Source organism: Protomyctophum parallelum (assembly GCF_964188405.1).
Source record: "Protomyctophum parallelum genome assembly, chromosome: 14".
Lineage (NCBI taxonomy): Eukaryota > Metazoa > Chordata > Actinopteri > Myctophiformes > Myctophidae > Protomyctophum > Protomyctophum parallelum.
The window spans coordinates 9,030,298-9,044,077 of record NC_139709.1 but is presented as its reverse complement, the minus strand read 5'-3'; the positions used below and the strand labels follow the sequence as shown (position 1 = coordinate 9,044,077).

General features: G+C 40.8%; 1 protein-coding gene across 1 annotated transcript in view; it reads right to left on the bottom strand.

Moving 5' to 3' along the window:
- LOC310870115 (FYVE and coiled-coil domain-containing protein 1-like) overlaps positions 1-13,780 on the bottom strand; it is a gene marked incomplete at its 5' end in the record, with an annotated part of 300,865 nt that overhangs the window by 74,934 nt on the left and 212,151 nt on the right. The window lies entirely within an intron of this gene.

The window sequence follows — 13,780 nt, the reverse complement described above, 5'->3', positions numbered from 1 at the left end:
TACCAGTTGCTGGGATGAGAGTTTGGTTTTACTTTCATGCCACTTCGCCCTAAGGGGTACTTTCGAGGTTGGTTTTCTAAATGAAGACCCTATTACTGTAATATACTGTGTATTTTGAATGCTTGCTCAATGTTGTCAAATTTCGGTGGGGGAGAGTGTAACAGAGTTAAATAGTTAGTTAAATTGAGTTGTTCATTTGCCCCCTATTGAGCAGTACCAGACATAGCACTTTGATTCACTGCATATCACACTGTTTGTCCTAGTGGTGTTCCCGTAGCTGCCGCTCTGTATGTCCTAGTGGTGTTACCGTAGCTACCTCAGTGGATTCCGTGTTCCTATGAGGTGAGAGGGCTCTTTGAAAACACTGTGATGTTATTTTATGTTTTTGTTATGAAATAGTGTTCATTTCAGCTGTAAATTGAAGCATACAGTGTCTAATATACATATGACGTTGGGTCATTATGATAATATGAATCTGAGTGCAATGAATCTTTTTGTAAACAGCTTTTGGTTTATCACAGGGACTAGTGATGACATCACACAGTGTTAGTCTTTTTGCGCGAAAATAAAGTGAGTTTACTTTTTGTGTTGTGTTGCCCACAGACAGTCTGAGGCTATGCAGTGGACCAGTTCCAACAACAAATAAGTGTTTTATTTGTCTGTGCTTACAGGTATGTGCTATATATATTGTACCAACTATAACTTGTTGATATTGTCAATATTGTATTTGTATTTGTATTAAAGATCTCTTATAATAAAATGAAAACATGTATTAGACAAAGGTTAATGTTATTGGTTAGGAGAAAAAGTATTAGACAGATAAGCTACTGTTATTGGTCAGGCTAAAGAAAAAGAGTGGATTCCGTGTTCCTATGAGACAGTCTGAGGCTATGCAGTGGACCAGTTCCAACAACAAATAAGTGTTTTATTTGTCTGTGCTTACAGAATAAACTGTCTTCTGAAGTTCCTGTTGTGTCCTTGACTACTAAAAGAAGTCCGTTACACTGGTACAGAGTGACTTACCTCTTGGTGGTCTGTCTCAGTGCTATTTGAAGATCCAGATCCGGATCCATGCATGGTTCCAGTTTTCTGCCTATAATAAAAATAGAAAAATCAGTAAGAAGCACCGGGTTTTGTGATGTTCTCTATACGGTGACAGAATCAGCTTCGTTTTGCGTTCGTTCATGGGCTAAAAGAGTAACTTGGAGCCGTTTTGGTGTGGCCTATACCATGTTAATTAGCCATGTTAAGTAATGGCGCAAGAACTTTTCGCCCTGAGTCGCCCACCTTACGGAGTTACAAACGTCATCATTGCAAGGTATTACACAACCCGAACCTCGGGGCGTATGGGCATGAGGTTTTCAAAAACCATGGCAAACGAGTTGGGCTCTCCCCTTAGTGGTCTGTTTACAATGAAACCAATATTAGATAAGTCAGGTTGGGCTCTCCCCTTAGTGGTCTGTTTACAATGAAACCAATATTAGATAAGTCAGGTTGAAAAGCCAAATAATTGATAGAATACAAATTTCAGTGGATCATTGTCACACTCTGGTCTGAGTGAAGGTAGTGCAGGCCAAAATTGCCACTGAATTAACCAGCTCTCAGAAATACTCGCAAAATGCTCAAAATGGCAAAATACCAAAAATAGCAAGCAGTCTTTTCTATGCAAAAAAACAATCTGTTTTTATTCACCTTTTGAGTGTCCACATGAAATGGTTGTTACAAGAAATACACAAAATAAGTATTTACATTCACTGGCCTGGTTGGCTCTACGGGTCTGTTCTCCTGCCGGGGCAGTCCTACATTGACTGACTCCTGTGCAGTGGCAGGTCCCCCTCTTATAAAGGCCAGGCCCCTCCCATGGACCAATGACAGGTCCTCTTATAAAGGCCAGGCCCCTCCCATGGACCAATGACAGGTCCTCTTATAAAGGCCATATATAGGCCCCTCCCATGGACCAAACCAACCCAGGATCGATTCCACAATCTAACCAGTGGCCTCACAATGTCCAGAGACATCACAGTTCATTCATAATACATTTTAGAGTCACATAATACACAATATAAATTATCTCCATAATATAATTAAACATAAGTGTCTCTATATACAAAATCAAGTTGCTGTGTTCCCCACACAAACCCAGTTAGTATGCTCCCTACCCTGGAGCCAATTAGCAATCAATCATCAATCATACAATATAGTGTCAAACAAATACCACCCCAAGATAAAACAACACAGGAAAGTGATTGTAATCTGATAAATACAGTCAGTGGCAGGGTGAACTGCCACAATCATGTTACAATTGGGTATGCTAAATAAGTTAATAACATACCGGTACTAAAGATTTAGGAAAGTCTAAGTTCTGGAAAGGCATCATTTTCAAGATGGCGGGAGCTTAAAATACCTATAAATGTACCAAATCATTATAACAAATGATACAAATAAATATTACAAAGGAAAAACAGAAAAACAAAAAATACGAGGCAGTCTATAGCTACAGTACATCTATCTAAGTCATGTTTCTTTCCCACTTCCTATAAAAAAAATATTTTTCTCAGCAAATGATGTTGTTATTCAACCCTGTTTGTAGCCACAAGCAAAACAGCTGCTGTTGTTGTTTTCTTGCTAGTTGCCTCTGCTATACTATAGCCTGCATGGCCCAAACATCCACTCCCTGCTCATCTCTTCTCCAGGGCAACTCTCCCTTTCACGTTGATGTCTTTCTTTAATTCCACTTATCAGTAACGATAATTACTCCAGCCATATGTGAATCTAATTGATGTGTCGCAAATCTGTAAATGCGTGTATTTTTTTTTTGCGAGCAGCGCTAATAAAGTCTTATCGCGTGTTAATCTGGGCTGCCAGGGAAACGCGTGCAAATCAATTAAGCGTGTCATTCCATGTCATTGCAAACAACAACGCGCGTGTTTTAGAATGCAAACATCATGGGCAGACTATACATGACTTAAACATCATGGGCAGACTACATGACTTCAATCTGCATAGCTAGAACATTTGAGTGAAATATGGACTCCCATAGTCAACTCAACAAAATGTGTCATGGTATAAATTCACCATATTGTTATAGCAATATACGTAGGCCTATAGCTATACATTAGCCAAATTATTATGCATGCATGAAAGCACACACACGCATGCGCGCGCACACACGCACACATACACATACACACAGACACACACACACACACACACACACACACACACACACCAGGCCCGGCGCCACGGAGGGGCAAAGGGGGTATTTGCCCCCCTAAATCAACCTCTTTGCCCCCTTAGATCAAATAGTTACAGACAAAACAATGGTACATTTCCAGGCATTCAATTAAATTCCATTGCTTGAAAGCCCTCTATAGATATGCAAATGTGGCGCATTGTCTTCATGTCCAATACCTGCCCCCGATTGCCCCCTCTGTCATTTCATCCTGGCGCCGGGCCTGACACACACACACACACACACACACACACACACACACACACACACACACACACTCTCTCTCTCTCTCTGATTGATTGATTGATTGATTGATTGATTGACTGATTATTTAAGTTTGCAAAAGAGAGCACAGGGAACTGAGGAAATATACAGTTCAATATAGAGTATGCGCATGCATAACGTGAGTGGCAAATCGAGTGGCGACTTTAAGTGAGTTTAATGTTGTTTACAAGAGAGTTTAACGTTGTTTAACGTTTAATGCAATCAGATATAGGACTTTTCTGTTTTTATGGATTTATGTATCGTCAAGGCCAGAAAGTAGTTTTTTGCCACTCAGTAGGCGTTCCCGCATAACTTCCAGGTATGATGATGATGATGTCATGATTATGTCATGCACCCTATGTCTGCTTCTGCTAAGAGGCGTTTTAAACCCCCTCCAAAAAAGCCTATATTTATTGGCTTGTTTCCATTGGGGTTCTTCACTCAATTCATTGGATTCGAAGATGAAGATTAGCGTATATGAATGAATAAAAGTGCGCACGCACACGCACACGCGCACACACATATATGCCCCCCTATATATAAATATATATAATTCAGAATATATATATATATATATATATATATTCTGAATGTTATTCTGCTAATCATTCCACGCAGGAAACAAAGGATACAATGTATTTTCCAGATGGTCTGCAAGTTGCCCCCTGCAATTCCGTATTCTTCCACTAGAGGGGACTGCAGGTGCATTGGGAATGGGATACGCTGTTCGCTCACTTTCAGTCACCAGACGGGACAGCTATAAGGGCCTACTCAATCAGCTCAGCCATGTTATAAATTGGCGCACAAAGATATAATATAATACTGTACATATATTGACAAACCAACGGAAAGGGGAATCTTTTTTTATTTTATGTCTTAGCGAGGAATGTATTGACAATATTATTTCACACATTGTTGTTTGCAGAACACAGCAGGCATGCAGACCCCGCCTGCAGCAGCAGAATGCATTTATGTCACTTTTTTCCTGATCACTGTCACAGAATTATCGGGTCATCCTCCTCTATTTACCTGCTGTTGGTGGATCACACACGGTAATTAACAGGAATAGGAAATTAATTAACAAATCAAACATCTGGCAAAATGTGACTGAGGCCTATACTGTGTGTATCGGCTGCCTCTTTTAAAGCTAGCCAGTTTATCAAACTCTCCGTTCGGGTGATCCTTATACCATACCTCCATCTGTCCTTGTTTTTCACTCACTCCTCTGCATTCATCAGAAGTTTCTAACTCTTGATGAACTGATGGTGGCGTGTGTCACGTTTTTGATTGATTGATTGATTGATTGATGAAATGTAGGCCTATTAACAGATTGGAGAATTACACTACAGTAGGTTACATTTCAAGCACAAATCAAAACAAAATTAGTGTGAACTAGGGGGACGACACCATAAAGCATTACCACTTGTTTACAATAGGGCCGGCCCACCATATGTTCAATTCATCATAACAATTAGAGACGTACAAATATACTCTATATAGCAAAGAAAATACAGGAAATCATCATAGAGGAGGTAAAAAAAGGAAAGTAACATATACATACATACAGTGAGGGGAAAAGGGAGTGGGTGGGGGATATGTCAGTGTTGATTTTGTCGACTAATATAACAAATGTTCGTCGACTACCTTGGAAAACTAAATGGAAACTAAATGAAAACTATAAGCTATATGATGGCTTATAAAAAGACAAATATTGACAATTTTGTCAACAAATAAAATCTATAGACTAAAATGTTAGGAAGGGACTAGTGGAAAAGAGATCCAGTATATTAAGTAATTTTACACTTGGTTTGCATGCTGAAAATAGCAGATATACAAGCTCACAACGCGTTGCGGCGTGACGTGTTGTGAGCTTGTAGATCGGCTATTTTCAGCAAGCGCAGTCATTACTACGCCAACATACATTCTATTCGACTAACTGTAGATTTAGTCGACTAAAATCCTATGATATTCAATCAACTAAAACTAGACTAACACTAAAACATTCCAGGTGACTAAACTGTGACTGAAACTAAATGAAAACTATTCAAGAGACTATGACTAAAACTAAATTTGATGTAAAAAGAAAACCACGGTGTGCATGAACAGTTTAGTTTAGTTTGTTCGATGGGAGCAATTCATGTTTAGTTTTAGTCACATTTTAGTCACCAGGAATGTCTTAGTGTTAGTCTAGTTTTAGTCGACTAAATATCACAAGATTTTAGTCGACTAAATCTACGGCTGATTTAGTCGACTAAAATGTATTTTGGCGGGCTGTCGTAATTTTTTCACTTGCTGAAAATAGCTGATCTACAAGCCCACACAACGCATGCAACTAATTGTAAAATGACTTATACTGGATCTCTTGTCCACTAGTCCCTTTTAGTCTAGTTTTTATTTGTTGACGAAATTGTCAATATATTTAGTTTTAGTCATCATAGCTTAGTTTTCATTTCGTTTCCATTTAGTTTTCGTCAGTGGAAAAAGGTAGTCGACGAACATTTTTTGTTTTAGTCGACGAAATCAACACTGGTTCATTACTATAAATAAAGAAACCAGCGCATCTTTCACCTGACAAATATCACTATATGTGATCATTTCTTGTTTTTACGTCAGTAAAAGTATATCGATACTGCAATATAGCAATACTCTGGAATTCAAGTACAACAAGTACAAAGGTATTGGTATCAAAAAGTACTTAACTCATTCTGGGTGGGAACGCCTTTTGGTGTAGCTATTGAAAACTAGCAGATCTACAAGCTCGTAGCGCGGCACAGAGTGAAAATCGAGTCGCAAATCTTTGAATATATTCTTTTGCAGTGAACATTCTTAACTGAAATCTTTCCTTCTGGGAGGTCCCTGGAAAAAAACATTTTCAGATGTACATATATATTTTTGGGAGTCCTTGACATGAAAATGTTTGAGAACGACACATGTGTTTTTCTGAAAACTGTCAGGATTTAGAAGACATTTGTAGAATCGTCTAAATGGGTTAATGTATACCTAACGTAGAAAGTAGACTATACTCATTATAAAGAATGTCCCGTTTCACACGTTTTTGAATGCATAAAATCTATCTATAAATGCACCACGTCTCTGTATGTCTGTCTGTCTGTCTGTCTGTCTGTCTGTAATCCACATAACTGGAGAACCGTTCGCCGCACCGACTTCGATTTCGACACACGCGTTCCACACCCCCACAGGGAGTGCAGTGTCAGAACAGGCCAGCTTCATATATGGACCCAGAGCCCGGGCAGATGCCTTTTTCGGACCCACGGTTGTCCAGATCCGTGGGGGGTCCGAAAAAGGCATCTGCCCGGGCTCTGGGTCCATATATGAAACTGGCCTGTTCTGACATCACAATGCTCCATATTTGGGCATGCCTGACACAGAACTTCATGAATGAAACGGACACAGAGAGACAGATACAGAAATCTCCATATATGGTCATAAAAGGGACACAGACAGATGGCTGGGCTGGGCTGGAGCTCTACAGCCGGGCACCAGTCTAGTGTATAAAAATCTTTTGGAAATGGCAGATCTACAAGCTTACAATGCGAGCTTGTAGATCAGCTATTTGAGAATAGCCAAAGTTTAAATAGTGCTGAAGTGGATTATGTATGTTTTGTAATAGGCTAATAATAAAATCTACAAAGTAACTATAGGCCTATAACAAAATAATAATAATAATAAATGTAGTGGAGTAAAAGTACAATATTTGCCTCTGAGATTATAGTGGAGAAGCAACACTATAGAAAATTGGAAATACTCCAGTAAAGTAAAAGTACCTCAAAATTGTACCCAAGTACAGTACTTGAGTACATATATATACGGTACTTACTTCCCACTGGACACAGGGGTCAATACCTTCGCTGCAGTGTGACTGACCTTTCAGTTTATGATGACATCAAACTTCATGTTTTGTTGCTTCAGGAAAAACGCTCCCTATAGCATGAGGTCAGAATGACCCACTTATGCATTAATTCATGGCATCCGTTCTTTCCCCCCCTTTCCATGAGAAACCTCGATTCAGCTCTCCTGCCCTGCTAAATGTCATGTCAAGGAGGAATCAGGGAGTGCTTGAGCATCCACGGCCAAATGACTGGCATCACATTGACACCATCGCTCAGACGGTAATACCAAAGTTTAATTAAGCAAACTAAAACTACCAAGAATGCCAGAAGGTCTTGCTTGATATTTGACCCCAAGTAAGTGGTCCAGACAACAATGCAAACCAAATAAAATAAACAAGAATGACTCAGTCACAACTGCCAGGTGCAGAAAGCTTTCGTTTTTATGAACATTTAAGTATAATCATGGTTTGTGTGCTGCCTCAGCTGACGACTTCGCTACAAACTACTTCCTACACGGGTTGTGCCCCCGGTCAAGTTGAGTTTACTGAGGTTAAGGTTAGGGTTAGGTTTAGGTATAGTTTTACTGAGGTTAAGGTTAGGGTTAGGGTTAGGTTTAGGTATAGTTTTACTGAGGTTAAGGTTAGGGTTAGGTTTAGGTATAGTTTTACTGAGGTTAAGGTTAGGGTTAGGGTTAGGTTTAGGTATAGTTTTACTGAGGTTAAGGTTAGGGTTAGGTTTAGGTATAGTTTTACTGAGGTTAAGGTTAGGGTTAGGGTTAGGTTTAGGTATAGTTTTACTGAGGTTAAGGTTAGGGTTAGGTTTAGGTATAGTTTTACTGAGGTTAAGGTTAGGGTTAGGTTTAGGTATAGTTTTACTGAGGTTAAGGTTAGGGTTAGGTTTAGGTATAGTTTTACTGAGGTTAAGGTTAGGTTTAGGGTTAGGTTTAGGTATAGTTTTTACTGAGGTTAAGGTTAGGGTTAGGTATAGTTTTACTGAGGTTAAGGTTAGGGTTAGGTTTAGGTATAGTTTTACTGAGGTTAAGGTTAGGGTTAGGTTTAGGTATAGTTTTACTGAGGTTAAGGTTAGGGTTAGGTTTAGGTATAGTTTTACTGAGGTTAAGGTTAGGTTTAGGGTTAGGTATAGTTTTACTGAGGTTAAGGTTAGGGTTAGGTTTAGGTATAGTTTTACTGAGGTTAAGGTTAGGGTTAGGTTTAGGTTTAGGTATAGTTTTACTGAGGTTAAGGTTAAGGTTAGGGTTAGGTTTAGGTATATAGTTTTACTGAGGTTAAGGTTAGGGTTAGGGTTAGGTGTAGGTATAGTTTTACTGAGGTTAAGGTTAGGGTTAGGTTTAGGTATAGTTTTACTGAGGTTAAGGTTAGGGTTAGGTTTAGGTATAGTTTTACTGAGGTTAAGGTTAGGGTTAGGGTTAGGTATAGTTTTACTGAGGTTAAGGTTAGGGTTAGGTTTAGGTATAGTTTTACTGAGGTTAAGGTTAAGGTTAGGGTTAGGTTTATCACAGCGCGTCGACTGCACAACCCATGTAGGCTTTGGTATGTTGCGACGACTTCACGTTGCGGCATTCAGAGTATGGGTTTATAGCCGCTCAGAGTTCAGACTATGGGTGTTATGAGTAAGTCTCCCATTGGCTTAGAGGCAGCCTAGAGAAAAAGGTGTCCACTGCGGTCGCTACTAGAGTTAGTGTAGTCCAGGAGCTTTTCAAGCACCTGGCAAAAAAAAAAAAAAAAAATCTGACTTCAGGTGAAATAATATTCTTTTAGGCAACACAGGCCTGCATGCTCGATCCCCAGCATGCTCCACTGTCTGCAAAACATGCACATTGGACAGAACTCTTCTCCACACTGCTGTCCAGGTGTGGAACAGCGAGCCTACCAGAGCATGTACTACGTAGAAACACCTGGGGAAGACAACATAGAACCAAAACAACTAGAACATAACATAGAAATACAAGAGCTAGACAGGCAAAGTCTGTGACTGTGACAACCAACCAGGGCATGTACTGTAGTTGACTCCATCACAGACAATGGAACAGCCTACCAGAGCATGCAGTTGACTCCATCACAGACAATGGAACAGCCTACCAGAGCATGTAGTTGACTCCATCACAGACAATGGAACAGCCTACCAGAGCATGTAGTTGACTCCATCAAAGACAATAGAACAGCCTACCAGTGTCACGTTCCGGTGGTGTGATGAGGACCCAAATGCAGGACAGCAAGCAGACAGAGTTCAAAATCCAAGATAGGGTGGTTTATTACAAAAGAACTGGGAAAACGTCACAAACACTGAACTGAACAAGAAGTGACACCAAACAATGACTGGACTGACTGGGGAACAAGACTAATATACACAAGAGGGCTGATTAGTGATTACACATGAGAAACACCTGGGGAAGACAACATAGAACCAAAACAACCAGAACATAACATAGAAATACAAGAGCTAGACAGGCAAAGTCTGTGACTGTGACAACCAGGGCATGTACTGTAGTTGACTCCATCACAGACATCACATTGACTGTTGAGCTGCAGTAAATGTATGTTATCTTAATTGGCTATTGTTCACAATTGCACCGGAGAAAAAAAAGGAGAAAAAAAAGAACTCCATGTACATGTTTTCCATATTATCTTAACCCATTCTGAACGGGAACCCATTTTGGTGTTAGCATCATGTTATGCTTTAGCTATTAAAAAATAGCAGATCTACAAGCTCATAGCGCACCACCGAGTGGCGCGCTACGAGCTTGTAGGTCTGCTATGTTTTGAAAAATCGAAGAACGACTGACATTTTTAGAATCTGATCTCAGGTCAGAATGGGTTAATCAGACCAGTGTGTGTCCAGTGGAAACCTCGTATGAATCTGATCTCAGGTCAGAATGGGGTTCTGTACAAAGAATAACTGTTCCTATACTTCCGGGCTGTTTCCCTACTTCCTTCAAAGGTGTTCCCATTTACCAATGATATAGTCTACCAATTAAGTCTCTGTTCGTACTGTGGTTCTAAAACTTTTACATTTTAAATTTAAATTACCCCCCCCCCTTAATGAGATCATATTTTTAGGAGTGATTATAGATGACAAATTCAGTTGGAAATATACTAAATTATATACTAAATTATAAATCATTGATTACACTATACACACTAATATTACCATATCTGACATATTGCGTGGAGGTGTGGGGAAACACCTATAGAAGCAACCTACAGCCTCTAATTATAATGCAAAAAAGAGCATTAAGAATAGTACATAAGGTAGGCTATTATAATCCTACAAATGAACTGTTCTTAAGGTCCTCCACACTGAAGTTCTTAGATTTAGTTGAATTCAAATTGACATGAAAAGGTTTGGGAACCGCTGCACTACAGTAGCCTATACTGTACATGCAGTACATGCGAGTACCCTTGTGTCCCGCCAAGAATCCCATCACACCTCCAACAGCCAGAGAGAGAGAGAGAGAGAGAGACAGAGACCCATTTGGCCGATGAGAAATAGCCAACATTAAACATGTAAGAACAAGTCGCAACTTTGTGGTGCTCATCTAGTCTCATTATGAGAGCGCTTTGTGAGGAGTCATTAGGTACATAATTAACTATCTATTACTATGGCGGCAAGTATCCATTTGTAATATCTACACTCGGAGGACCGACTGCCTGGTCTTTCTTTTAACACCATGGTAGTCTTTGATATAATCATCCCTCGTTATCATCCATAAGGATCCTGATTAACGCGCCACTTGTCAATGTGGCACGGTCAGACCGTGGACTTTGACTGTTTTGGACTTAATAAGATGTCTCTGTCATTTCCGGTATGTTCTGTATTGGTCTTGTATTGCTGTTCTGTTTGGCTTTGGTTTTCTGTTACTCTGTTGTTGCCTTGATTTTGTGTATCTTATTTTGTAGTATAGTACAAATAAAAGATAAAAGATATTTTTAAAATATATTTTCGTGAACGGAAATCCGGAAATGGCAGCTTCCTTACTCAGCTCATGGGGGCTATAGTTCCAGACTCTATGGGTGGGTTCGGAAATGCGCCTTGAACGCACTGGTGTGCTCTCTTGTCGTTCGTTTATTCAGTGCACTCGGTGCGTTGTCGTTTGAAAATCCAGTGCGCTGCACACCGGGTGTGCAGAGTGCCCGCACTGAGAGACCCTACCCTGAAGCTGGGGTCGTCCGGTGTGAATGCGCCACTGCTGTGGTCGTTCGTAAATAAGGCACACTGAACGCACTCTGTGACGTCACCGCCCACCACACTCAACAAACTGACCACATTCCCGGTGCGCATTTCCGAACGCACCCTACATAGCATTCGGAGATTGTGGAATAGTTGCCTACCTTGTCTAACCTACCTTGTGATGTGTCAGTGTTTCCACCTGTGTCCTGTTAGTCCTCCAGCCTATCCTAGTGTTGATTGTGTTTTGGTTTCACCTGTGCCCTGTTATCCTGCAGTGTCTATTTAAGTCCTGTGTTTGCATTGTGTTCTTGTTGGTTCGTCTCGTTCCCTGTTGCGTGAGTTCCTGTATTATGTATTCTGAGATTTACCTGCCTTTTGACCCATTTATGGAAGATCCTACGTTTTGTAAAATTTTCCACTGCAATCCAGCCAATCAGGAGGACTAAGTCGCGCAAAGGTCGTCATAGAAAACCGAGAGGATCTAGGCCAGGTTTCACATTAAACTGGTTGACATTATTCAACACACTGCAGATTGATTGAAAATCAGACAAACGCCGGTCTCATGTGACGCGATGCCTTATTATCAGTATCAGCTGTTTCAATACTAAAGTGCTCTGTAGGTCAATGGCGACTGCTTCCATGCAGGGTATACTAGTGGCCCGGGGACCACCAGTCCAGTGGTCCTTGAGGAGGTTCCAGGTGGTCCCCAGCTAAATGATGGAGAGTTGGTATAACCACATGCACCCTTATATAGACCTTTAACTCTTGAGAGAGTGCAGTAAAATCAAACCAAATGGACCCTTACGGATCCATTTGATTTAATTCTACACTCTCAAAGAGTTAAAATCTTACGGTAACAACATATTCTTTAGTTTTGGGTCTATGAGACTATAGTATAAATGTCATCAAATGTTGGCGTTCCGACGTGGCTCAAATAATGCAGAATAAATAATGGACCTTGACATGAGAAGGGTTGAAAAGCATGACAAGGGACTTGACACGCTGGCTGCAAGTTAGTATTTAATGTACTTACCACTTGTGCGACACCGAAAAGCACTCATGCCATTATTGCACAATCTCTCTCTCTCTCTCTCTCTCTCTCTCTCTCTCTCTCTCTCTCTCTCTCTCCTATAGAAAATCTTGGCTCTTCGTTTTAGTATTCCGGTCCAGCTTGCATCATCACCAATCTGTCCCATACGGCCTTTCAACTCGTCTCCTGTGGGACCCATGCTGTGTTCTGAGGGCCTCTCTCTCTCTCTCTCTCTCTCTCTCTCTCTCTCTCTCTCTCTCTCTCTCTCTCTCTCTCTCTCTCTCTCTCTCTCTCTCTCTCTCTCTCTCTCTCTCTCTCTCTCACTTTCTCTCATAATAACACACAGAAACACACATTTTCATACACACACACACACACACACACACACACACACACACACACACACACACACACACACACACACACACACACACACACACACACACACACACACACACACACACACACACACACACACACACACACACACACACACACACACACACACACACACACACACACACACACACGCACGGGGCTGTGGTGATTGGAAGAGGGAGGGAAGTAAGCTGTCTGTGGAGGGAGGGTAGATTCTTGGTGCCGGTCCAAAAATATGTCACTCGGGACACGCATGGCCTGCTGGAGGCAGGAATTCTGTCGCTAATGGGCCCGACGCAGCCGTCGGCACCACCTGGGGATATGGGAGAGAGAGAGAGAGAGAGAGGGATGGATGGATGGGAGGATGGAGGGATGGAGAGGGAGGGGGTGGTTGGGGGATTCATGCTGCACTATGCTCCAGCGATAAACAAGAGGATTGTATGTCTGTTTGTATGCATAACGAGATCTATCTATCTATCTATCTATCTATCTATCTATCTATCTATCTATCTATCTATCTATCTATCTATCTATCTATCTATCTATCTCGGTCTATCTGTCTGTCTGTCTGTCTAGTCAACCTCAATTAATCTCTATCAAAAAGCGTCCTCTAGGACATGAAAGCACTGCGAATGCGTTTTTTAATCTCCTGCATTAAAAAGAGGAGAGGAGAAAAAAAAAGTTTCTAAATTCTATTAGACATAAGAACCAAAAAGTTGTTCATGTTCAATATGTTCTTTGAACTCACGGAATGAATGTCTTTAGAATGAAAAGTCAACATTTTCCCCGTCGTCGCCATGAAAGGCAGCTTATAAAAAAAAATGTGAAGGCATAAAC